This window comes from Neodiprion pinetum, chromosome 1, assembly GCF_021155775.2.
Source record: "Neodiprion pinetum isolate iyNeoPine1 chromosome 1, iyNeoPine1.2, whole genome shotgun sequence".
NCBI classification, from domain to species: Eukaryota; Metazoa; Arthropoda; class Insecta; order Hymenoptera; family Diprionidae; genus Neodiprion; species Neodiprion pinetum.
This window is the reverse complement of record NC_060232.1, coordinates 27825363-27852173: the sequence shown is the minus strand read 5'-3', so window position 1 is coordinate 27852173 and position 26811 is coordinate 27825363. Positions and strand designations below refer to the sequence as shown.

Genomic DNA, 26811 nt, shown 5'->3' with positions numbered 1-26811 from the left:
AATTGAGTGCGACAAAAAAATAAATTGCGCGACTAATTTACGACTAATTAACGGCAAATTATGCAATAGTCCGAATTCACATTTTCGACAATTGGCGAGCCAAGTTCATGTACGTGCAGGTAGGAACGAGACAATAGAAATAACAGTCGCACGGGCAGACGGCCGACGCGGCAGCTGTAGCGCTCCGTTGCCTTCTACCAAGAAATGCTGTACAGTAACCGAAATAATCTGAATTTCGGCATGAAAATTTCAGGGAATATTCGGAAGAGTGTATACTATTCGATAAAGCAAAAAAAAAAAAATCGATTTTTTGAAAATTTCACATTGGAAAGCTCCCTTAAATCCCCCTTTTACTGTCGACGATAGCCGTGAAACTCCTCGCGTGCCCGCCGAAGACAGATGCCGCATAAGAGTTCTGAAAAATTTGTAGGAAATCGTTAAAAATTTAAACCTCTCTTCTTTTACGACCCTAACCAACAACTTTCTTGCTTTCTTTTTTTATTCTCATCCCAATCTCGCCTTCAGCGCTGCAACAGAGGGATACGACATCTTCTCCGAACGGTGTCTGCAATATATCATAAAAATTGGTACATACATACTGCATACATGTATACATACATGCATAAATATTTAACAACACTCGCAGAGAAAATTTGCGCTAAGCATCGAAAATCTGCAGACGTTGCAGATTTTTTATGTCTTTCTTTTCTTTTCGTTATTTGTTTTTCTTTTTTTTTTTTTTCAATCTACGTACCGCAAATATTCACGAATGAAAAATTGTTTGAAATCTGCATCGCGATTGTCAGCATACCGATTCGATGTTCAGATGATTCGAAAATCGCGTCGAGATCTCAGCAAGCACGATATCAGCGAGGCGACAACACGTCGTAAAAAAAAAGAGGGGGGGACTCAACGGGGTTTCCAGTGGGATATGCCGGGCAACCGATTTCCCATTCGTTTTGGGACGTAGGCACGACGGCAGTTTTCTATACGCAGAAAGTCTAGACACGAACGATATATCGCGACTCTATCTGACAATTATCCGATTTGACAAACGTTCGTATTTTAAACGCGTACGCGGTGATCCCTCCAACCCCCATTGTTAAGATCTCGGGTCCGTTAATATTAACACCGATTCCCGAGGATTAGTCCATTATCGTTCGGCGGGTGGGAACGCGTTGCGTTCGGCATTGACGCACCCTAGAAAATGCTGCAGGGGTTGAAATGAAAAAATATGAAGACAAAGGGTGAAAAAGGAAAAAAAAAGAAGCGTGGCTTTTCCCTCGTTTAACCATCGCCGACGAATGTTTCCCCCGCGTCAGCTGCAACGCCGCTTCCTGATAACTCTTTATTGATTTACCCTGTCGTCGCACTTCGTGCAGTCTTCTTATATCTCCGTAGTAACCCATATGCGTCTGCGGAGGCGGAGTCCGACATCCCTATATTTTGGTACAACGGTCTTTCTCTCGCTACCGTTGCCTCTGCGTTAGTAGAAAGAATTTTAGCGCGCGCGTAGCGAACCGGGAGAGACGAAGGAATTCGTTTAGTCGCCCTCTTTTCGTCCGCCCCAACTCGTGACATTCACTAAATAACATCACTTCGACCTTCTTTCATGTTAATGTTCGATAACTTTGTTTCATAGTACTTTTCCTTTCACGTTGAGGGAGGCATTTTTTTTTTTTCTTTTTTTTTTTATCTCAACCCTGAAACACGTGGTCGATGGGTGGAGTCGGCTAAAGAAGATACATGTACGTAGAAGAGAAACTGGAAATCGGACTTCGATTTTAGATACGTCGATACGCATTTTTTCCCCCTTCCTTAGCTCATATCTTTTCTGCAATCTTACAGCATCTTCGTTCCAAATTTACATATTGAAACGTAATTCGTGTCACGGTGCTAGATCGTTTGTTCCAAGACTGCAGGTTCTACTATAAAAGGCGATAGAAGCGCTTCCGCCAGGAGAGAATATCCGTTATAATTACCCGCGTAAGGTATTTCTGTACTATTTTATACACATCTGTAGACTGGCTTGAATTAAGCATTCATTGTATCACTATCTCGAAGGGCAACGTGTAACTGCGATAGAACGGAAATGCATAAACACAACCTGAATTGAAAGAGCCCTGTTTTCAAGTAAGTAGAAAAGAAACAGGAGCAACGAAACATTGCACAGGTCTGCATTGTTTCGCACGTATACATATACAGATACATGTATAACGGAGATGGTATTTCGCCCTGCGTTATTCTGAAAAGTAGAGCAAAGCTGGTGATGGATAGAGCGGGATGATGTTTCTAGGACAAAGCCAATCCCCCAACGGTGTTTCATGATGCTGCAAACGTCGATCGTGATCCTCTTCTTTTCCCGCATTTTCTCGCAACCCGATGAAAGACTTCTCATCAACCTCCCCAACCATATCATGCACGGGGTGCGGATTGACCTATTTTGGACGAATGGGCTTATCGTTGAAAGTCCACCGAACTCTGAATTGCAACAGCAAACGGCATCGCTTGCATATCTAAGTACCGGTACGACCTCTCCGTTCGTCCAAAATTCATCAATCGGAATATGTCGAGGTTCTACTCGAACGTTATACCTACGTCGAATCAACGTCTATCCCGATACAGCAATCTGTACGTGCGTGTACGAGAATATTATCGAACGTGTTCAGCTGTGGTGAGAAAAAAAAAAAAGAAAAAAGAAAAAAAGTAAGGAATAAAATATACGCCGGGGGAATTCCTGCGGTGTTTGATTTCCGACTTCGGCTCGCTCGGTATCGTAGAAATGCCAAACAGTAATCGTGAACGTACGTACTCCTCTTCCGACCCGCTCGGCGTAAGACGCGATTTCAACAGCCAAGCAATGTTCGGAAAATTATAAGCGTACAAATACACGAATATAGAACAACCTGTTACTTTTACCGATTGAAATGCGGCGCCGTCGAAAGTTCGCTTAGTCCAGAAACTCGGCTCGACGACGACACGGGTGTTTAGGTACCGAGTTATCCGGTGTGCCTCGTTCACCCTTCCGGAGGTACGAGATACCCGATTCGGCCAAGTGCCGGGAGGAAAAGCTGCTGCTGCAGGGGGTGGATGTGTACATACGTAGATAGGCGTGACCCTCGGTATTGGAAATGAATCGGGTCCGAAAGTTGAAATATCGAACCGTAACCCTTGAGCGAGAGAGTATCAATAAAGCAGACTCTGCAGGGATGTTGAATGGCTGCGGACAGGTCCGGTGATAAAATTATCATGACCAAGTCGCCGGTTACCATACACTTGTTTCACGTCCTGCGGGATAAATCGGAGATAAAGTAAACCTATATATCTCGTATAACTTCTCGAGAGCGAGATACGCGCCGGGTGCATATAATTTACTACCGGGATAACCATGCGCACGTAGGTTATCGCATGCGGGGTCCTTTCTTCCTTCCTTCTCTCACGATCAGTCAGCTGCTCCTGTTCCCGTACTCGCACGAAGGTTGCGTACCGTGAGCGAGTGAGCGAGCGAGTGTATACCCGGAGCAAATAAGGAGGGCAACGCAGCCCCGTCGCGTCGTATCTAAACACGCACATCCACAATGCCCTGTGATTATTTAGTCTCCATTGATTGGTATCGCGGTACTCTGTACCCACATGGTGGTGGAGTTTCGGTAGGAAAGCGATTTGGCAGTTTCGGAACGTAGGGATCGGAGTTTACGGTGCGCAAACGGTGTTTATCTCATCCGGACTGGTGAGATTCGCTCTTGCTTTTAAGGGGCGGGAGGGTTACAGTTTGGATGGTCTAAAACCACACCTATTTTTAAGTGTTTTTATTTTTTATTTTTTTGTTTATTTCTTAAGAAAATGAAAACACACGGAGCAATGAGACTCTTAGGGCCTTATTATTTATAGTTCCGAGAACATTTTACAACTTTATAAATTATAAAACCCTGAAACTGAAATTGCTCTGTTTTCAATTTCTTTAAAAAATGAAATCCTAGAGATAGGTATGATTTTAAGCCTTCCAAGCTGTACCCCCCCCCCCCCCCCCCCCCTCCAATTTTCATGGGTTATCTCTTTGCAGTTAGCCTTTAGTCCTAGATTTATTTTTCAGTATCAAGTTTGTCTCTCGATAAGTTATTCTCCTGTAGAATATTGTACGTCAGTTTTGCTTTTCCTCTCATTTCGTTATCCAACATTGTAATGGAAATATTCAACAAACATCCAACTAGGCACACGCACCTCTATCCCTTTTCTTGAATGCCGACTTGACTACCGCAGGAACAAAGTTGCATATGCGTTTGCATAGGTAATACGCTTTGCTCCGAGATAACCGGTCCCTCTGTTGACCACCGCTCGATCCACGATGACGAGGGTTAATTGAATTTTTAGATATAAATTTTTTTTTTTTTTTATCCTACCTTCCATATCTCTCTTTCTCTTCGTCTTCGACGTTGCGTTGGACATCGCGTAGTATATTGTTTGTAGGTCCGTCAACCCCCCTCCCCCGCCACCCGTATCGCATTCTGTGCCACGGTAGCCAAACGATGAGCATGTAACTCGGTTATAGTGCTGCTGTCTATAATGTACTCATTTTAATGTACAAAAATAAAGTACGCCGATACCCTGACGCGTTAAAGGGTACCGGTATAGGTGTATACATATATTATATGGGTACAGATACTGTAAATGATTTAAATGCGTTACCCTATACCTGCTGCGCCCCACTTTTACGAGCACCCACCCGTCATTCAAATAGCGTTTAAATTGACGTTCGAACATCTGTGCAGCTCCTGCAGCAATATGGTTCGATACCCCCCACCCCCTCTTTTTCGTATTCAAGCAGTATTTTCAATTCGATTATTTCTTCAGCATGACGGCTCTACGCGACTAATTATCATTGTACCGAACATAAATTAGTTTGATAATTCGTTATTGCCTCTGAAAATTTTTATTTCATAGCATTTAGGGATGATTGAGATTGTAAAGAAAGAAAAAGGCAGTGTATAAACTTGTACGTGTATCTCTATTCAAATGTTACATCGTAAATTGAAATTTTAAGACACAAATAATGTACGCATATGCAGCTGTATTCTCGCCTTCTGTGTACTCGGTGAGGATCGTAAAAAGGGAGAAAAAATAGTAGGGGAGGGGGGGGGGGGGGAAACTCACCCTTGTATAATTTTTTGTCCGTTTCGAATTATTTCGAGATAATTTAAGCGAAAAACGTGATGACAAAAAATACGAGAGTAAATTATAAGTAAAACTTGCTCGTAATTTTTGAACACTTGACGCCTCGCGGCAACATGTAATATACGTGTATAATAATATTCATATATATATATATATATATATACGTTTATAAGTGCATGCATATGTATGAAAGTTTCCCCATCACATCCCTCGGGGGAGAAAAATACAGAAAGAAAGTGAGAGAAAAAGAGAGTACCGCGACATCTTTTAATTGCGGCAAAAAATCGAGACGTCGAGGGAAAAGGGTGGTCCGATTTACAAATCGTTAAAATATGAATAAACTAGGTGTTACGAGTAGAGCGAAGCTGAAGTTGTGAATTGTATTATTTTATCCTCGTACCGAGATGCAAAAAAAAAAAAAAAACAAAAAAAATGTTATTCCGTTGTTAATCAACGTTAAAAAGTTTTCTTCTTCGGAAAATGACACCCTGTAACGATATTGAAGAATCATGCCATTTTTAACGTTGATTCCCGCATTTCGGTGAAGTTTGTGAATATTATTTAACATCGTCCAGACAAGGATCCTAGTTTGCTTATCGTGTACCTCTATTATAATACGCAGGATTCACTCGAGGAGAACACAACCCTCTACGGATTCACTCGAAACTTGTGGTGCAGCACGAAATTGTTCGTAACGGCAGTGAGGGAAGTTTGACGTGAACAACATGCAGCGACGGCACGGCGTGTTGTAGGTAAATGAAATCTCATCTAATTGAAATTAAGATTTCCACAGTTCCCGTTCTATAACCGCAGTTGCAAAATAAGACAGCGAAATCGTTCTCGTTGAAAAATGCCCGCTTCTTTTCTCCATCTTACTTTTTCGATTTCTATTTTTATTTCTATTTCTATTTCTTCTTTCTTCTTTTCTTCGTCTGCTTCGGATCCAACCTCTCTCGCCGCCCCGAGGATACGCCACGGTATACCTTGTAGATATTATTCGATTTAGGTTTTTTCCCGCCCGTTCGTTTCGTTCGAAGAGGTTCAGTTTCACGCTAAAAGGAACACACCGTCATACCCAATGTATGCGGTGTGTTTTCTCGCGCGCATAAAAATCGAGAATGAAACGAAAGAGAAAAAAGTTTTTTCGCTCAATTGAATTTGGCTCAGGTCTCAAGGAGGTCTCTCGTACCAGGGAAGAACGTTCTTTCTCTTCCATCTCGCGATGTGTGTATTAAAATTTGAGACATCACAACGTACCTTTTATGTATTTTATAGATATAGGGATCGACATACATTCGAGGTTTTTTTTTTTTTTTTTTTTTTTATTTATTTTTTTTTTATCTCCAGTATACTTAATGTGACGCGAATTATTAGACACCTGTAATGAAAGGATGTCGTACAATCGCCCAATTTTCATTCACGTCACGTCATACGCATATATATATGCAAACGCGTCTAGCTCCCATGTATATGATAAATATATACGCGCTTCTTCGTAGGGCATGCATATTGTTACATTATACATTAAGTGCGGTTTCCACTCTCTTTCTCTCTCTATCTCTCTCCCTTCCTCTTTTCAGTATTATAATTTTCTCGCAAGAACGGCTTCCACTACATTTCCAACCCTTCCTACTTTTTCCAACGTTTTTTTTTCCTGTACATTACTAAATTATATATATAATATATATATATATATATTTTCATTTCTCGTATTCCAACGACGAGCCGCACTCTGTGTGTTACTTAAATTACCGTAAAACTTTATAACAGCCGTTGATTGTGGATACAACGTGCATTCGCAAAACCGTATACAGAGCCGGCAATGCGCGGGCTTATTTTTTTTTTTTTTTTTTTTTTAGTTTGGTCGACTTGATTACACACGCTCCTGCTTGTGTATATATATATATATATATATATATATGTATAAAACGTATGTGTACGTATGTATACCTACATACGCGTACGACAATGAAGAGACTTGTTTTGTACCGCACAATAAGTACACACGTACACGTCGCGTCGTGCTGCAAAAGCTGGGTGAGCAGTGGACGCCCCGTGCCCCCTTCTATACAATCCTCAAAAGCGGGGGTGAGTCTTTTTTTTTTCCCCTTCCTCAACCCCCCACCCCTCCGCGTATAGCACAAAAGTGGGCGAATCGGACGTCGTTGTTTCGTCAGAGCAATTAATTAAACGAAACCGGGTGTGCGGCTTGGTAATTTTGGAACAAGGGACCCCTAATTCACCATTCAGAGACCGTTCAGGCATCCCCGTTTGAATCGCGCTATTTCCGTGGCTGCGCTCGCTGGATATGCGGCGCGTCTCGAATGCCGCGCTGCCCGAGGAGAGTTGAAAAAATAAGAGGAGTGATAAAAACGAGGGGGAGAGGAGGGGGGGAGACAGGAAAAAAAAAATAAAAAAACCAAGAGGAGCTTTTTCTCTTCGGATGAATGCAGCGCCTAACAAGGCTTCGCCTCTGACCGGCGTTACGGTGCACTTATAACGTCAACACCCTATAGAAAACGGCGGCCAGCCATGCCATCCAGCATCGCCTCGCCTCGCCTCGCCTTTCCTCGTTTCCTCCTTTCCTTCCACTTCTTCTTGGCTGCAGGGTCGCGTCGGGTCGAACCCGGCTGATTCGGGTCGGCCTCTTCGCGCCCGTAGTTGCAGGACTTGCACTGCAGGCACGTGTGGTTATGTATGCGTACATTAAGAAGAATATACAATATATTACAGCCAGTCAGCGAGACGAGACGAGACGAGGTACCCAAGTCTCGTCGTCATCCAACGCGATTAGGGTATACCTACGTATAGTAGTGATGACTGAAATCAACCGCATTCGAGAGCCTGTAGGCTCCTTCCTATACGCTGATTCATCCCTCTCTTGAGTGGATTCTTTTCAATTTATATATGTATGCACACGCGCGTATAATACACATGTATATGTATGTATATATTATTCAAATATTTATCATTACATATACGCGCGCAACTAGCGATATTGTGTATATATAAATACTTGATGGTATTTTTTTCTCGCTGTTCCGATGTGCGCAGGTACGCGTATACGTGCGCACGTACACGTGTAATATAACACACTTTTGCTTCTTCGCTGTCGACTTGGAAATGTGTTCTATCTCACGCTTTTACGACGACGATGAAATATACGGAACGAAAACCTTGTCATGCCGTCCAACAAATCAGACAAAACGAGATAAAATCCGGGTGGGAATTCTCCAATCGACCTCGTTACCGTTTTTCAAATAATACTGTGTAATATTCTCTCACCGCAGACGCGTTATCTAGGCAAAATGATCGAGGAGCAGGCAGAGTTCACTTTTTCGAGTTTAAAAAATAGATCGTTTATCGAGAATTTGTATTTTCGAATGATACGGAAATTACAAATCGCGTGGAAAATTGCCGCATTTTTTCGTTACACGTCGTGTGAGAAATTGAGAGAAAGAGAGTTTGATTTCAGCTGCAGGATCGAGCGGAATTGGTTCGACAAAACCAAATCCGTCCATGGGTTATATGGGTGTAATACGTGCACGTGTACGGTGCTTAATTGCTTGTCGATACGTGGTCCGAACCGATTACTTCGTTAAAATGCTTTCTTCGTAACGTTTCATAGTATTCGGCTCGCCATCCACCTAATTACCAGCCACAACGAAAACCAATCTATTTATTGATCCAGCTGCCGTATGAAAACCCACCGGCACTAAACTCACCATCTTAACGCAACGACGTCCCGTTCTTCCGCATTTACCGACCATTCTACACCGCACGTCACCGTGTTTCATTATATCATTTTATTAAGGAGTTTACCATCATCATTCCGTGTCAATCTAACACTATTCGTTGTCGATACAACACTATCTGACCTCCGAGTTCAATATTGTTCTACAGTAGTCCACACCAGCCGATTTTGATCAATTTTTTACAGTGGAAATTTGTGACCCGCAATGTACTGATTCGGGCGGCTCGTTCTTTAACTTTTGTTTTTTTACGGTGCTACTCGGAAGATTTGTGACTAATATTGAAAAAACATTGTCGCAAAACCTGGAGGCGGTAGGAAAATATTTCGAGATCGTTAACGATTGTTAAAATCTTTTTTATTCATTTTTATGTGTACAACATACGGACTTTCACGTTATATTAGTTTATATTTTTCGTACCGCGGTCCAATTAATCATTGTTCATAAATATCAGTGCTGAAAACAAAATAAGGACATTATAAGGAGATGTCAATAATCGGTAGCGACCGCTAAATATTTTCCTATCTCCTCCAGGTGCTACGATAATTTCTTTATTTGAATATTTGTCGCAAATTTTTCGATCAGCACTTGAGAGAAATAAATAAAAAAGTTAAAAAATGTGCCACCTCAGTACCCATACACCAGCTTTCCTTTATTATACAAGGAGGGACTCGGTCGAATGACGTCGGTGACACCGAGTTCGACGCCTTATTGCATTGTAATATTATGTGACTATACGGGTATCGCGTTTCTTAATTTCCCGTGTAATTTACGCGCATCGGGGTGTAAAGTTGGATCGATCGACAGGAAATACCCGAGACGGTATCGCCGGCCGGACATATGGTGCTTGCAACGAGCCGACTCGCTGTACCCAATCCTTACTCTTATTTTATCACCTATACTTATGCCAACGTATATGGAGCGGACGTCTAACGCGTGGATATGTGGTCGTAAAACCCATACGTTCGGTTGTATTCCGATATACATATATGTGTGTGCGGAAGGGACGACCATCGATTAAACCCTCGTCACGCCGGATGTCACCGGCTTCTTTTCTCGATTACGCAATTTGTAGAAATACGCTGCATGGCATCGGACGACGAAAAAGGGGGGCGGTTAACAAATGGAAAAAACGATTTAGCGCTTACAATACAGTGAAAATATGATACGCGAACGATGATGCGTGGATTTTTAAACGATTGTTACTCAGGAGCTTACCTGCACTTTAATATTACAGAGTTTTTGGCAGGGCATATCGTCATTATTCATCAACGACGTTTCCGTGTGATTGTTTTACCGCAAGTACGTATACCCAGAATCAAGGCGAGAGATAAGGTTATAGATATAGCCGCGTTATAGACTTAAACGTTTCCCCACAGCTTAAATAGGATTACGGGACGAAGTTTTGAGCGTTGACGTTTTAAAGACCACGCAGTTATTACCTGAAACGGGGGCTCCTTTGTCCACTGTAATCCTGTCTATATACCGCGTAGCGATAAAGAGACTGAGACTTAAAATTTCACTTAATGTCCAATTGTTTTGGCTATACCCACATCAGTTGTATGTATACCGTTACGTGGAATAAAGCGTGGTTAAAACACCCTGAGAACTCTCGCAAGCACCTGATTTCCGTGTCATTATATTTGGCATTTGTGTAACGGTTTGCCACATGCATAGGCATACCTACATATTATATATGTATACGCATAGGTGTATATGTATAATACGAAATTTAAGGAATCTGACGAAACTTTTCAAAATGTCGCAAAAATTCAACGCTCCGAGTCAAAATGGATATGGTATAACGTTATACGTGCGGTATAACAGTTCGGCTGAGTGCGGGGGGGGGGTGCATAATGTCCGATTATACGTTGCAGAATTCCGTTTCATTTTACAGCGTAGAAATATTTCGCATTCCTGCTTCCGTATACTAGATATACATATACATATAAAGCTATCAGCTATACCAGCAGTAGTTCAACTATTTGATATTTTTCTTCCTCTTCCGTCGTCCACACAAGACACGACATAAAGTATGTAAATATCCGCTGTTGCCGCCACCGATGCAACGCAATGCAGGTTTAGTCTATTTTGTCCCTGTACTTCCAAATATTTTACTCTAACAAAGATGCTTTATCTTGACGAGTGTGCGTGCGCGTGTGTAATGCGTATATGCACAAGTGTACGTGTGTGTCACGTACGATAGTCATCCCTGTATGACTAACGCAGCATCGATTCTTGGGAAATGTGAATAACGAAATTTTTGAATGACCTAGCAGAGCAAGCTATGTACATACCTAGGTACGTATACAGAAATACATAAAATATACATATGAAGAGTGGTGGGTAAAATACCGATGAGTTAACCGGAAATTGTTAACCGATCTCGGGTCGAGACCTTTTATCCCGTAACATACCTTAATCATGAGCATAGTCAGGAGGGCGTCGGTATTTCGCATACCGCGTACAACGGTCACAGGGTTATACCGATCGTTACTCATAGAGATACTTGCGGAAACCGCGTATCTTCTTCACGCGTTAGGTATACACGATTCCCGTTGCGATGCAGGAGGTATAGGTACGCACGTAGACGTATATTATATATACAAAACGCTGAGGAGATGTGTAATTTACGAGCTAATGCATTCAACCGGCTCCTTTATGAGATGATAATTTTTACGAGCTACAGGATTATGTACTATTTTAGCGGGATGGTTGCGTCTTTATCATCCTTTTTTTTTTTTTTTTTTATTTGTTGCTCCCCCAGCGCAACGCTGTTTAAACGTCAGGGGTGAGAAAATAATTAAAAAATATTTTAATCATCGCCGCTGCGCGAAAGGGGAGTATTTGAGTTTTATAATAAAATGAGCATTACGAGTAAGGTACACAATATATATTGTGTCGGTGTATATGTATGCAATACGTAGTTATGACATTGCCGGGACTGTGTTGCTATAAAAAAGCGCCACCCGCTGTGCAGAATCTTATCTCTGTGATTGAGGGTTTAAGGTGCAGGCGGTATATTAAGGATGACGATTACGACTTGTGGAAAAATATTTTTACCCTTGATAATTCCTTTTCTCTTTCTCGAAATTTCCCGTCCTTTGCGTACTTTCCTTTTTCTTCCCCTCATTTTTCAACAATAAGCTTCGAAGAACGACGACGATTGTGAGACCGCCGTGAAATATGCAGGTATACCGTCCGGGTTGAACTTTGAGCCTAGGTAGGGATGGTGTCGTATAACCGCGTTACTGCACCTCGGAGCCATTTTTGCCGCTCGTGAAAGTGCAGCGTGAAATTTAAACACGTGTGTGAAAACCAGAGCCAGAGGCGAAGGGCCGAAACGAATCTCGGCAAAATTAAACCCTGCACTAGTCATTTGGCTGCGTTCCTAAAACCTTTATCTGAAACCTCCGAGTCTCGTTTTCCTGCTATACATAAAATATAAACAGCTCACGCTCACAGTGGTTTATTTTATAGCCGTCTTTTTTCATTCTAGTCGAAATTCTTTCTCTTTCTCTTTTACGTCTGGCGCGTGGGTTTATACGTAGTATTACAGACACCTATATGTACACATAGGTGTGTGTATATATATACATAATACACACCCGCCACTCTCTGCATCGTCTTTTCACGAGAACGTGGTCGAGATAAGCGAATTAAGACTCAAGTTCAACCACGAGATAATTGCAATTGCTTTCCTCGTATCGGGGTGGGGAAAGGATACGGGGGCACTTCTTTTATCCTTTTTTTTTTTTCTTACACGCGTTCCGGTTAAACCTGCCGCGAGGGTGTAAAATCGCTTAGTGCATGCCGTGTATTGTGTATATATATATACACACCTATATGCATACCATACGTATATTTACGTGTAATATGCTCTTTCAGCTGGCCGACCTTGTCGTCGTTTAGTTATTACGTCGTTTTTATCACGTGTCTCGTTTTCTTTCGAGTCTTCGATTTTGCTGCACTTGCAATGGGTCACGATTATCCATCCTTTTTGTTATTTTCCAACGCGTTATATTTTTTGCTATTTTTATTATAACGGCGTTATTCAATCGCTGTAGGATTCATGCCCTGTTGCAGGACCCGCGAACTTCGGTAGTCTTTTGTTCGCGGTATATTTTTCGAGCCCGAACAAACAATGGACTCTTTCTCTATACAGCGGCTGTAGGCGTGTGTATAATGTGCATGTACGAAGAGCTCGTTTGCGGACCAAGCGGTCCAGGGACAGAAAAAAAAAAGAAAAACAAAGGGTGAAAGAGCGAGAGAGAGGCAGGGGGAGGGGGATAGATTCCCGCTGCGATCGTTTGATTCTTCGTACTGGTTTACTCGAATTTTTTATTTCCTTCATTTCGGCGGTGAATTTTGTTTTTGTTGTTTTTTGTTTTTTTTCCCCCCTTCGTCGGTTTTTCTATTCCCATTTATCTGTGGCTTTTTTTTTTCTCCCTTACCTTTCTTTGTAATCATCTCCCGGCTCTTCCTTTAATCCGTGCGCGTCGTTAATTCGCGGCAGTGCTTTAACGACGCGGAAAAGATTGAAGAGAGCGGTTTTAAAAGTGAGAAAAAAAGAAGAGAGGAGAGGCAAAGAAAAAGTAAAAAAAAAAAAAAATGAAAGAAACAACACAAGCTGAGACAAAATGAATGAAATGAAAAAAAAAAAAAAAAAATATATATACGTATATAACAAAAATTCCGAGCGAATCAGAGCCAAGACGGCGTGGTTTAGTATAGGCAAGGTTCGTAAGGTTCCTGTAATTACAGGGCTGTGTCTCGGGGGCTTGTTCCTGCCTCCTCGCGTATAAGATGCTCATGTCCCGGTTAATTCCATCGGCGAGGTCGGGTCGCAACGCGCACACATCGCGCCTCGTTCTGCAATACGGATTCCCACATCCATGCCTGCACGTATATGTCGTATGTGTGATATCCGTGTCTACATACGTGTACGTAAGAGAAGCGAGTAAATATATACCGCGTATCTATTTCTTTTCTCCGGTCTTGTTGGCCAAGAACCGCGTTGCTCGTCCTGCGGAGAGCCAAGAATCCGTGCGTGCTCCGTGCTCTATGGAGTATGGATATCCCCGTACCTTTGATGCGAGACGCTACGCGCCGGTGGTGGTGAGTCATTTCGTTTTATTCGAATTTCATTGGCTGAAAGTTGTTCGAGACCTGTCTTCTGGAATAAATTATACAATAAGTTACCGCTTTTAACCGCGGTAGATTAACCGGGCTTCGCCGCGACCGCAACCTGCGATTAAATGACAAGAATTTACGATTATTTTCCCTTCCTCCTTTATGGCGTATTTATTTATTTTTCACTTTATGAAAGCGGCGTAACTATAATTTAACGATAATTCGTCGATTGAGAATGTATCTTTGAATTAAGGTACATTCATGTTACATACGAATCTCGTGCGCGTGTCCTTTCAGTTTCTTAATATTATACGATATATCTTCTTTTTACAAAATCTTCCCCTGCAATACTGTTCTCCTAACTTTAGCGATATTCAATATCCTCAACGCAGTCGACTTTATTCGCCGTATTATACCTACGTCAAAAGCTTGAATTACGCTCAATTTCTTCCCGGAGCTTCGCAGTTTCTGACAATATGTGGGTAGGCAATTAGGAATGAATGATAAAAAGAATGAGATTCGTCCGCAGGCTCAAGTTCTTTTGTATATGCTGCACGGTTTCCCAGACTTTAATCGAGCGGGGAAATCCGAGGAAGGCTGAGAAAAAGAAAAATTAGTGCGCGTGGATGCAAAAAATTCTGTTATTACACATATTTCTTTTCAGTAATGAGTGATTCAGTTTTTTGTTGTTTCGAACGAGCGATGAAAGTTATAATCGCACTATATCGGTATTTTACATATATATATATATATAAATTGCAAAAATTTCGTGAGGCAAGCAAGTGAAGGAATGATGTAAAAAAAAAAAAAAACGCAATGAAAAATTTTGCGAGACGGTTTATATAAGCATTAAAGTCGTTAGTAACGACGAACGTATACCTATATACATATACAATAATGAGAGAGAGAGAAAGAAAGAAAGAAGCGCGTTAGGAAACGTCTGTTAGAACAAATCCCAAGTAAACACAATATTGCTGGTTTTATTGCTAATAACTTTTCTAATAATCCCTGTATAAACAAACCTGATTTCTCCAGCTAGCCGCCTAGTGGGTGGTAGAAACTCGTAAGATTTTATGTGTTTGCACAAAGATATCATAAATGATACGCGGCGAGGCTAGCCGAGGAGGATCTGACGCCCCTGTCTATGCGACGTCGTAAACTAAATAGATTTTTTGTTTTTCGCTTTTTCCTTTCATACCCTTTCCTTCCTTCTTTACGAGGTAAACTATTTACGTAAACACTGATTTACGAAGTGCGGATCGCTGCTGCATATCGTTATCATTTCTTTTTCTTTCTTTCCTCCCTTCTTTCATACGATACCCGTACGCATCGCGTATGCGTACAACAACCGTCCACAGACAGCTTGAACTTCAACTTAAAAAGCTCGTGCTGTTGCCGCTGACGCACGCTCCGAAATGTAACTCGACCAGCTTCTTCTACAAAGTTTGAGCAGAGCCACATGGCGGTCGAACGTAATATATAGGTATAGCATGTATTTAAACATACGCCACAAACAACTTCGGAAACAGAACTTTCTTCTATTTTCTTCACCCCCTGCATTTGGTCTAAACTCGTCAAACGCTTATCCGCGTGGCTATACGTGCGTAATCTCAAACACACGAACGGTGATAATTGATCGTCTGGATATCCGAACCACCCGGCAGGGCTGTGCGCGCCTCTTTATGCTGCAACGGCGATAAGTCGGGGGCGGGAGTGTGAAATATCGAATTCAACGCCCAGAGATAGCAACCACGGAGAAACGTACGTCGCGAGCAGGGGTCTCTGCGAGCTTGGAGAATACTGAAAGAAGTACCTCTAGCACATACAGCTTCGGACGTGTCGCCCCTTGGGAATGCACGAATTGCTCGTTCGACGATATTCGCACGACGAACGCGGGAATCAATTTTGTTTAACCCCGCCTGTCGTCGCCACGTCTATGTACAACCCCGCTGTGCACACCTATTTCTAAAACCAGTTACTCGACGCCTTCGATGCTTGGAATTATTTATTCATTTTTTTTTTTCTTTTTGTTCAAATAAAGGACGATCCGATCATTTCGAAGAGTCTCTAATTGTGTCATCTCTTCCGATCCGATACATATCTACGATTTTCAATTACCAGCTGTCACTACCGCCGACATGATTAATTATGTAATACTTGCGCAGAGTATGAATATTGCACTAATTGTAAGCGGGCATTGGCTGATGTATACGTATAAAGTTGAGTAGCTTGTAACCCTACCGCAGATGTCCGTCCGTAGGAGCGTATGGCCAAGGGCTTTAGGGATTGGAAGAGCTGGTATTGTTTTCTCTTTCGCTTCGCGGCGCGGGGTGAAAAGTGGTTTTACGAGTAGGTATGAGGTATGGGTGTACGTATACCGCAGGGACACTAGGTACAGTGTGTAAGAAGGAACGAAGGTCGGGATGGTGGAGGTTCACCCTTCCTCAGCGTGCCGTCACCGCCGACCAGGCTTTGTGAAAAGTTTGTTATATACGTATGTATGTACGCGTGCATACACACAGGACACACACACGCCGATCTCTGTCGAGTGAATTCTTGAAAAGTCCATAAATTTAATTGAACGATGTGCTCGACGAGGAAAAGAGATAAAGAGATATGACGATCATGATGATGATATGCGTAATGAGTTAGATCTCTCCGCCCTGTTTCGGCGCAGGTTATACTCACACACGTACACGTATACAGTCGGACGCTTTAACAGCTCTAACACAACTATAGTAAGTTCTAAAGGATCGACGAGGGGAGATATAATATGGCGATTGCAGGCACGGTCGAAATTGAGAATGAATGGTACCTACTCATCGTCGGAATCAAAAGTTGTTAGGAAAAGAAAAGAAGATTGCCGTGTAAAATAAATCTGTGGCAATGTTATTTACACGCTAATCGGATGGTGAATGCGAATTAAATAACATCTTTTCTGTTTAATAGAAGTGATTCTGGGGCGATTCGAACACCGCAAGCTAAAATGTTAACAATTTTGGATAAGGATCTATAATGATGAAATTCCGATGGTTTTCAACCGATTCTTATGTTTTAGGGAATGAAATTTCTTTTCATTACAAATAGTTATCTTCGAGTTCGTAACAATAGATTTTAGTCAGTATGGTACAGCAAATGTTCGTCAACAGTAAATTGCATTTGCGCGTTATAATCATAACTGGAATGTAAAGATTCGTTGAATGTTTCTGAATCAATTTACGGGAATCCGGTCAGAGAAGAAAATGAGTCGAAAAATATTGGAATTTGATGAAAAACGCTAGAGTTTGGTAATTTAAAAGGTTCTAATTAAGAAACCATTTCTCAAATTTTCAGTTTCATTTCTGTCGCGTAGTAGGGATGTTTTTTCAGTCGTGTCTAGTATTATTGTCGCGAATAACGTTATTGAAGATTTTTTCAACCCTTTTTTCTCTTCTCCGAACGTTGGGGCCCATTCATCTTTAAGACGACGCAAAAGTTCAACAAAACTTCTCATTCAAGGGAAGAAAATTTCTCACGTATCGACACATGCCTATAGATATATACATATAGTTATATAATATAACGTATAGTTATGCCGTCTACCTTTATATTTCTGTCTTCGACCCGGTAAGATATATTACATATTATTTTGCGAACACACTTTTTACCGAGGTATACTCTGTATATGAATATATTATATTCACAGTCGACAGCGTTCGTACGAGTTTTTCAATTCTTTAACTTTGTTCTTCCGAGTATCGGCAAACTTCAAGATGGTACGTTTATGTGTCTTCCTATTATAGTAACGAGTTCGTTGCATGATTTTTGGAAATACTTTCCCCTGGACTACCGCACGCCATCACGCTATCAAGTCTACAAGAAGAAGGAAAAGAAAAAAAAAAAAACATAAGAAACACCGTCAACTCACCCTAATTTTCGGCCAAACGATTTTCTTATACTCGGCATAAAATGGGAAAATTTCGAAATTTGATTACAAGTAGGTATAGCAATTTTCGATAACGAATCAATAGCATAATTGAGTGCTCCTCGGGTGTGTAATTAGCTGCTTATTAAAAATTTTCGTGTTCGACTGTTTCGAGTGGAAAAAAATTTCATTTATGTATGTCACTCTGCAGCGTGACGTTGCCTTGGCAGAACAATACAAAACTAACGCGAATGTTCTTGAACGATGACGATAGAAGAAAATAGAGATATATAATTCCTTTGCGCTGATAATAATGGGTTATGGAATATGAAAATGCGGTCCAATACGAAGAGATTACGTCGCGATCGATAAAGCTGAACGGTATAGTCTGAGTGATCGAAAGCTTGTCCAGTCCGGTGAAAATGGCACGGATTATATAGATAGGTCCTGGTATACTCGACAAAATTCGAGCCCGACTGAAATTACAGTCCCCGAACGCGTTTATACGTCTCGTCATAACGAGCCGCCATTCTTCGCTTTTGACTTGATATATTTGTTCCTTCCGCCTGATCCGGGTAGAGAAAGAAAGTGTGAAAGAATGGAAAACGGGGGATAAGAAAAAAAAAATAAAAAAACGTAGTTAGAACCGTTCTGCGAGCGGAGGAAGAAGTATCCTGCGAACAGGGGATGGGGATGGTGTTTGCCTGCCAAGGACATTGTCACGGGGACATTCACGGAGAGACGGGAGCTTCCTTTCCTTCTTTTCGCATAGAATGGGGGAAATTACGCGTCGTGGAACAGGAACGTATACGTACGAAGAAGACGCGATGGGCCGGTGTAATTGTGGCGTAACCATGATGGATGACGAACGGTCGTCACCTTTATACCTCCTCCACCCCGGAAGCGAATACGGACACGTAAAAAGCATTCCCTTCCGTTTGTTCGTTCATTCGCCCCCCCTTAGCGCGGGTTTTCGCTCGTCTTCGTCCCTCTTCGCACCGCCATCTCTTCTTCTTCACGCGGCGGAAGCTGCGAGAATCGACCGCGTCGCGTTCTCGTCGCCGCCTCCGCCGCGCGTTTCTTTGCCTCTTGCCAATCTCCGTTGATGAGAAAACGGGTGACCGTCGCTAATATGCTCTTGCAGCAGCAGCAGCGGCAGCAGCATCAAGTCGCCTTTCCTTTGGGGTACGAGATAGGCTACCGAAGGAGGGGGTGACGAAAAACTCATTTGAAACGCTTCCGACCGCTTTTTTCATCCCCCTCTCCGCACCCTCTCATCTACCTTCCTCTCCTTTACGTTGGTTTGTAGCTTCGTATTGCGTCTGTGTTCCGTGTACGTACCTCTATTACGGACGCAAACACACACACACACACACACACACACACACACACACACACGCACACCTGCGCCTATACCGCTGAGGCGAGTCAGCTACGCAGGCCGCTGCCAAAGGACTCACAATAAAGGGCAACGACCGAGAAGTAAGATTAAGCCAAATCGGGTCGAATCTTAAACTCACGGTGCGGGGTGACGACGGCGGCCTCAATTTTCCCCAATTCCGTTGAAATCGCTTCAATAAAATTTCGGTTCAATCTTGCTGGGTCGGAGTTGTGGTGTTTCGAGACGGCCCCCGGGAACCGCGCTAATGTGCCGCCTATTCCTCTAATGAGACGGAAGCTTCGAATCGCGTGTCTTTTACCCCTTCGGCCGTACCGTGTTACATACAAGGCCGCGGGACAAGGTGTGTGCTTAGGCATCGCGGAGTGGCCGACGTATGTATAGATATACGTCATATAGGTATATACGCGTTGCGTTCGGTTCGTAGATTCTCTCTCTCTCGCGCCCGCTCTCTACGTTTCAATTCTGGGTCGACAGAAAATTTTGTCTGGGGTCGTGGGAAGGGTAGCCGAACCATGGCTTAGACCTCCAACAGCTACCGCCGACCTTTGTTCCATCCAATTAGAAAAGTTTTCGACAACGCGAAAGGGTTTCTATATTACTATCGTATACATATGTATGTATATACATACCTATCGATGTACGTATGTACGTATACGCAGAGTTGAAATGAAATTTTATTCGATTAAGACAATTGCTATTTCTCCAGCGAACAATTAACTCTACGACCGTCGTAACAGGGTCGTCCTTCCTCCCCCTTCCCTCCATCTCGCAACTCGGTGTCTCTCACTCGCTCGCTATCTCTCTTATTCAATGTTAAATTATACGCGTAGGTATATAAGTCGGTTGGTATATGCCTGTCTAACGTCAGCTGCGGTGCGGATGAATGAGAGGATGAATCGAGTGAAAACAATTCGATTTAATTGCATTATATTTCGGTATGAATGAGTGAAAATCTCTCAACGAGAGAGGGGGAGAGAGAAAGGCGACGGGGGTTTGTGGGGGGAGTGAGGTAAGGAAGGAAACGGGAACAATGGGGATGCGGGAGTGTCGTCGTCGGGATGGGGAATTTCGGTAAACCTGGGAACGGTTAACCGTGAACCCATCGCGACCCCTAGCGACACGGGGACCCGGCGGTTTAGCCTAGAGAGCGGAGAGCGCTAAATACCAAACACTAACAATAAGCTGACGGGGCGAGTCGCGCGGTCGCCAGGCGTCAAACACGGACCCACGGAACCTGAGCAAATAATAATTGAATATGGTTAGCATGAAATTAACAAACCTCCCTTCCAGCTTCTCTGTGGGGGCAGAAGCGGCACCAACGGCACCACCAGCCGTAGGCAGGTCCCCGGGGAATCCCCCGAGCTTTCAAAGGACCTGAATAGTTAGTTAGCCGCCATTATCCCGGTCCCCGACACGGAACGAGCCACAGTGCCACCGCACTTTGTGCACCGAGACGACCCCTTGCCTTGCCTTGCCTTACCTTACCTCCGTCTACAATTTCTGTCCGACGATAACGCGGAGGAGACGCGGCGGACCAAAATGAGGGAACGTCTTTCGATCCTTCGGAATTTCAATTTCGTTGATACATACATGTATACGTAGAACCCCATACGACACGAACACCGAATCTTTGACTCATTGTACGGGGTTTTACGTCATCCGGTAACAGCTTTTCACCATGCGGGGTTCGAGAGAATGTAGCGGGAAGCTATCGAACTGTCCTTTCCAGGCTTCGGTAGTGCACAATATGCTGGCTAGTCGGCGGTTTACATATTTCCCTGAGACAATAGGGGAACGATCGCGAAACAATTGAAAAATCTCTCTACTTATTGCGCCCTACTGGTTATAGGTATATATATACATAGCCTCTCTAGAGTTCAGACAATGCATCGCGATGTACAATAGAATCGGGCTGGATGCTCTGGGATTCGAAACCAAGATTACAGCGTTTCGAAACCAGGACCAGTTTCAATTACGCGAAATATATTATTGTCAAAGGGATAGTAATTTCCGAGGAAATTACAACGATATGCAAACCGTTTAGGTATGTATTCACATTTCTTGTAAGTACTAGTTTCTCATTTTGAAATTGCTCAAGTGCGAGAAGATGGACGATATTGATATCTTTTTTTTACGGAAAGGTACACTAGGTATCTTAATCACTGAATGATTAGGACTATTTATCTTTATTGTCCAGCATTCGTTCGAAACTGACGAAGTTGTGACTGAGACATTCGTTACTGGAAAATTTTCTCGCTGAGTGTTTCATTTTTCGAATGCCGCGATGCCGTATCGAAAATAAATCTGATTGAATATCTCAATTGCGTGAAACGGAATTTGGTTTGAAATCGTTGGCGGTTAAGTTAGGCGAGTGATTTATTCGGTTATTATAATTTTACAAGCATTTAAATCCCAAAGTTACAGGAAACAATGGGAATTCGATTATTTCGTAATGTTGTCAAGAGGAAAACGAGACCTCGTGAAAAAGCCCGCAAGTTTTAACGTAATTTTGTACATGATTAGAATTTGGAACTTAATCTTGAAAGTTTCGTGTTCTCCGACTAGGTATAATGCAATATATTCTGGGTTTATAATAGGAATAAATTAAAAGACAACGAACGAACATCGATGGGCTCTTCCTCGAGAGTCTGAAACCCGATAAGACCATATCTCATGCTTTCACGTGTCCGATGTTGCGCGCTCGTTCCCCAGTGTAATTTGAAACGTGGAAATAATTTGATTTTGAAATTACTAGCAGTTGACCCCTTTCTCTTTTCTCATCGTCTTCTTATTCATCTTCTGCGCCTCCTCCTATCGCACCTCTTCTCCTCTTTCACAACTCAGATTTTAAATCTCCTCTTCACCCTGCGGACAAGATATACGTTCGGCATCGCTTCGCTCTTTGTTACACATACCGTAACGACGGTGGATATTACGACTCGTAAGCCTACTCGCTGCCTTCGGATGCCGGTATTCAACCCGATCAATCCGTGTTAGCTAGTGGCTAAGAGTTCACTGTTCGTGACATCTCGCGCAGCGAAATTGTTTGTTCGCACGCAATTTCGCACCATTAATTGATTTTCGACCGCTTCCCTTCTTCCAGTATCGTGGTTACGCAACTCTGCTCTCCCGTTACCCTCGACATTCCCCCTCCAAACTAATTACAGAGCTCTGCCTTCGTCACTCTCCGATTCCCATTTACGTATCATCTAGATTCGGTAAACTTTATCAGCCGTAATCCGTGCGGGTTTATATCCTGGCATGTCGTGTGCAGCATCTCTTTGTCACGGTGTACGTGTATGTACGTACGTATATCTATAATACAGCTGCATACGTAGTAGGTACCTACCGTAAAAGCATTTCACGGAAATGACAATAAATTTGTTTTTTCCCTCCCCGTTACGTGCAGAATTAGAGTCCGGATTTAATTGAGGGGAAACAATTTCTCCATGTACGAGTATATCTAATGACCGATGCGAGAATTTTAGTAGAAATATATGGGCATGTACGGTCGTTCGAATTCGCGGTACGCGTACTATTCGGTCGTGAAAATTGAAAAATAGTTCAACTATTGTTTTTTGTATAATCGAATTATATTCTTCGACGTCTCGCTTCGGGATCTTTTGTGATCAGTTTGAAGATTGAAAAATGGACGTTACGGTCGTACCGGGGGTGAACGTTTTTTTCCTTATTTTTTTGCTTGTGGTGAAAATGTGATTTCCCCGAAAATAGCTACCACTTACGACTGCACGACGACACGGATAAGTTTGACGTATTTCTGAAGTTTAATTACATTTCCACTTACAGTCCTGGCTTACTTTACCCGATTTCTGCTAACTTTGTCATTATCATGCATAAATCTGTCTATTGCTTTATAAGGTATTGACCTTACAATGCGAAATAAAAAAAATGAAATAACAGAATGAGGGGAAAAAATATAAGCAAAATACGTGTTTGACAAGTGAGCTTCGGTGCTGAGATAAAATAAATTGAAATGTCAACGTTGTACGGACAAGAGAGAGAATTTGTGAGAGGCAGTCCATAGTCTGGTTGACCGATTTCTCGTTATTTCCTACCATTTTCCTACCTTTGCTCGTTCTCTCTCCATTTTTCGGCTACGTATATTTTTCTCAATCGCGCGAAAACTCCAAACGCTGGACCTATATCTTTTACTCTCTTACGTTCTATGAGGCTTTCGGTATCTATCTCGCCTGCTCATAAAACCCAATTCCATTCAATAAGGGAAAATTTGTCTAATGGTACCTGGAGCGCTTCGTCGTTGCTCTTCTGTAAGCCTTTGCGGGTGCGTTTATTTTTCACGAGCATGCGGTAAAAAGTGAGAGATACCGAGACGGAGAAAAGGAGTGGGAGAAAGTGTGCGGACGAGTTGAGAATTGATATGTGTAACAGAGGACCTCACGAGAGACCCGGAGAGCAGGAGTCATACCCATTATAAATACGGTGAGAGACCGCAGGGAGATGAAGAGTAGGTATAAGGTGTACACCGCGGAGGAATGAAAAGGATGAAAACGTGTCGGTATGTATGCAGCTCAGCTTAGAGTCTATATAAAAGCGATACAGGTTCCACGCACGCGTGTACCAACGATCCGCCGAGTTCATCAAACGAACTGTACTTTGATTTGCATGTTTTTAAATGCGAGAAATATTCTGAATAACGGGGGAATTTGGTGGCTTGATATTATCAAAACCGAGATAGTCCCGTCTGTTTTTCGACAGCGTTCCAAAGTAATCCTGATGAAAATCCAGTATAATAACGTTTTCTCTATTTTAAGCAGAAATAGGCACTGCGCGTCGTCTTTTCTTTTGTCGTTTTTCACAGGATCGCAATGGGTTTGTTGGTTTTTTTTTTTTTTTTTCTCTTCTTTTTTCCCCTCACATCACATACGTGAAGAGAATATACGTGTACTATATCATGTCCCAAAGTAAGCTGAAAATATCGTTATATTATAGTCGGAAACGTAGAGCAATCTTCTTTACGTTCTCCATATAAATACACACACGCACGCGCACGCGTACTTAGGCTTGCAAAAATCCACCCTCGTGTTCGTATACATGTAATACCACATAGATATGTATATGTACGTCGGCGTGCGAATCCCGAGCGGCAACAAATTTCACCTCTATGCGAAGGTGTTCCCAGATCTACCAATGTGCGAACGCGTGTAAATACTTCTTGTGACTTACGTATATGTATAAATATATTAGACTGGCCGTTGAAAAAAATGTTTATGCTCCAAGTTGAAAACTCTTAAATTAACCTTGAAAAAAGAAGATCTTCAAAGTTTCAATGCCTTATTTTTCACTATTACGGAGGGCCTGTAATTTTCTTAAAAATTTTATTTGTTTTGAAACCTTGATCTTTTTGTGGAAAAAAAAAACAGCGAGAGCATTGAAACTTTGAGGATCTCATTTTTTTCAAAGTTAACTTGAGATTTGTCAACTTGGAACATTAATATTTTTTCGAACGGCCAGTCTAAAATATATGTTCTACATACTGTCATACAGGATCAGAGGGAAACGTCAAAATTTGTTGGCAAACGTTGGATGAAAGTTGGCACAACTTTTCGAAAAAATATCAGTAATTCCGCGCTCCAGGCCAACGTACTGGACGTGTTTATTCATCATGACGGTCTACGGCAGTATTTGAAATTCCAAAATAGCGAGGTTACACAGAGTATTCGGCCTGTAGTTATACCCTGGTAAATACAAAAACAACGAGCTTGCGAAATTTTTAATCAGAGTGCACGAAATTGTCGTATTAATTAGTGGTCGTGCTGATGCAAGTAAAAACTGTTTACCTACCTCGTTGTACACGCACGGATGTAATATTGGAAATAAATTCGGAGAATCACTCGTACCGTCGTTTTATGATTTACTATAAATTGCACGGGCAAACCTTGCTGAGCTTAAACAAATTGCGTTTTAATATGTTTGAAAATTTTTCAAGCACAAGCCTCGGTGAATAGGTTTCGAAATGAATATTTTAAAGTCTTACAAATACCGTAGAATCGATAAGCTTCGAAAGTTGTTCGAATCCAATTTCAATCTTCAACAGTATAACCCTGCTATCATAAGGTCGAACTTTTCTTTCGGGCTACGACGGTAACTGTTCATTTTCACTAAACGACGATATTGACTGGCTGTGCTTGGAAACCCCATGAAATTGTTCCGTCATATTTAATGAGGCGTATTCTGATATGGTGCCGAGACTAGAGGAAAGAAGAAGACAACAACGAGTAACCCTTGTGGTATACCAAGCAAGCCGTAATGTCATTTGCGTAAAAGCCCCTTTGTGGTTTGACTTTCTTGCCTCCCTTTCTCCTCTCTGTCTTCTCCCTCCGGTCGTTTCCTTGCTTTTCGTTGTTTTCACGCATATTTTCATCCTCCTCGCTCGTTCCATTCCCTCCCTCCCCACCTCTATCACAGCTTGCGCAACACAATCCGAATATATAATGCAAGGATTGCGTTGGGTATTATATTTGTCATGACGCTGCTTTTCGTTTCATGCCAGCGTATAAGATGCTGGAGTAGTTCAGTTTCTCTCTTCCGTAAAATATAACAGGTATATTTTTCTCTGTCGCGTTTACTTTCGCGTTAATATTATTATTATTACTATTATAGTTGTTGTTATTGTTGTTATTATCTTCTTGTTCGCGCTTTCGTATTTTCATTTGGTTTTTCTACTTCTTTTTCTTCTTCATCGCATTCATTTCCCACCCGCGTTCTACCGAGATAATTAAAACGAAGTTTGCAAAACTTTGTACCCAGCGCGTATAATCGAGTTCTTTAAGTCACTTACTTTCGACAGGGTTCGTCGATCCTCGCGATGCCAAGACTTATGACTTTCGGCTTTAGAGAGACTCCCTCGACTTTGCCCCACTCTACTCTACTCTGCTTGCTTCCCACTCTTTCTCTCTCTCACTCACTCACTCCATTTCAAGTTGAATATTCTAACTTATTGACCTTCCTGCCATAAACGCTAGTCGTCTACTATAAATAATGATATTGAGTGCGAAAACTCAGCAGGTCTTAAAATGCGGATATAACAACGGCATAAAATCTGCTAATATTCTATCCATGCTGCTATAGTTGCTATACAACAAGTCTTTACTAGCGTGGCAACTAAATCTGTAACAATTGTCTCGTCAATGTTACACATATTCGTTATTTCCCTTGTCTCTTTACCCAGATGCTTTGCACGAATTCGAGGTATTTCTCTCTCCCTCTCTCTCTCGCCTATCACGTGGATAACAATACTGGTTTTTGCCATTCGAGTATAACAACACAACCGTAATATATATTTGTTCCTCTCCCACTCTGACTTTTCACTTTTCACTTTTTCATTTTTATCAGCAATTTTTGAAGAGCCATTCTTCGCCGAGTACGCGACGGACGGCAGAAAGTAAGTTGGCCGTCGACGAGAGTTT

The 26811-nt window shown here is 42.2% G+C and overlaps 1 protein-coding gene across 3 annotated transcripts in view; it reads left to right on the top strand.

Annotated features, from left to right (window-relative positions):
• The window catches only part of LOC124214445 (uncharacterized), a 92863-nt gene that overhangs the window by 42486 nt on the left and 23566 nt on the right, over nucleotides 1-26811 (top strand). For 2 of the 3 annotated variants that reach the window (XM_069136776.1, XM_069136774.1), the window contains exon 2: nucleotides 5795-5924. The exons of the other annotated variant lie outside the window; for it this stretch is intronic. The gene's annotated coding sequence lies outside the window, so the exon portion shown is untranslated. The remainder of the gene's footprint in view (nucleotides 1-5794; nucleotides 5925-26811) is intronic. 3 annotated transcript variants of the gene reach the window in all.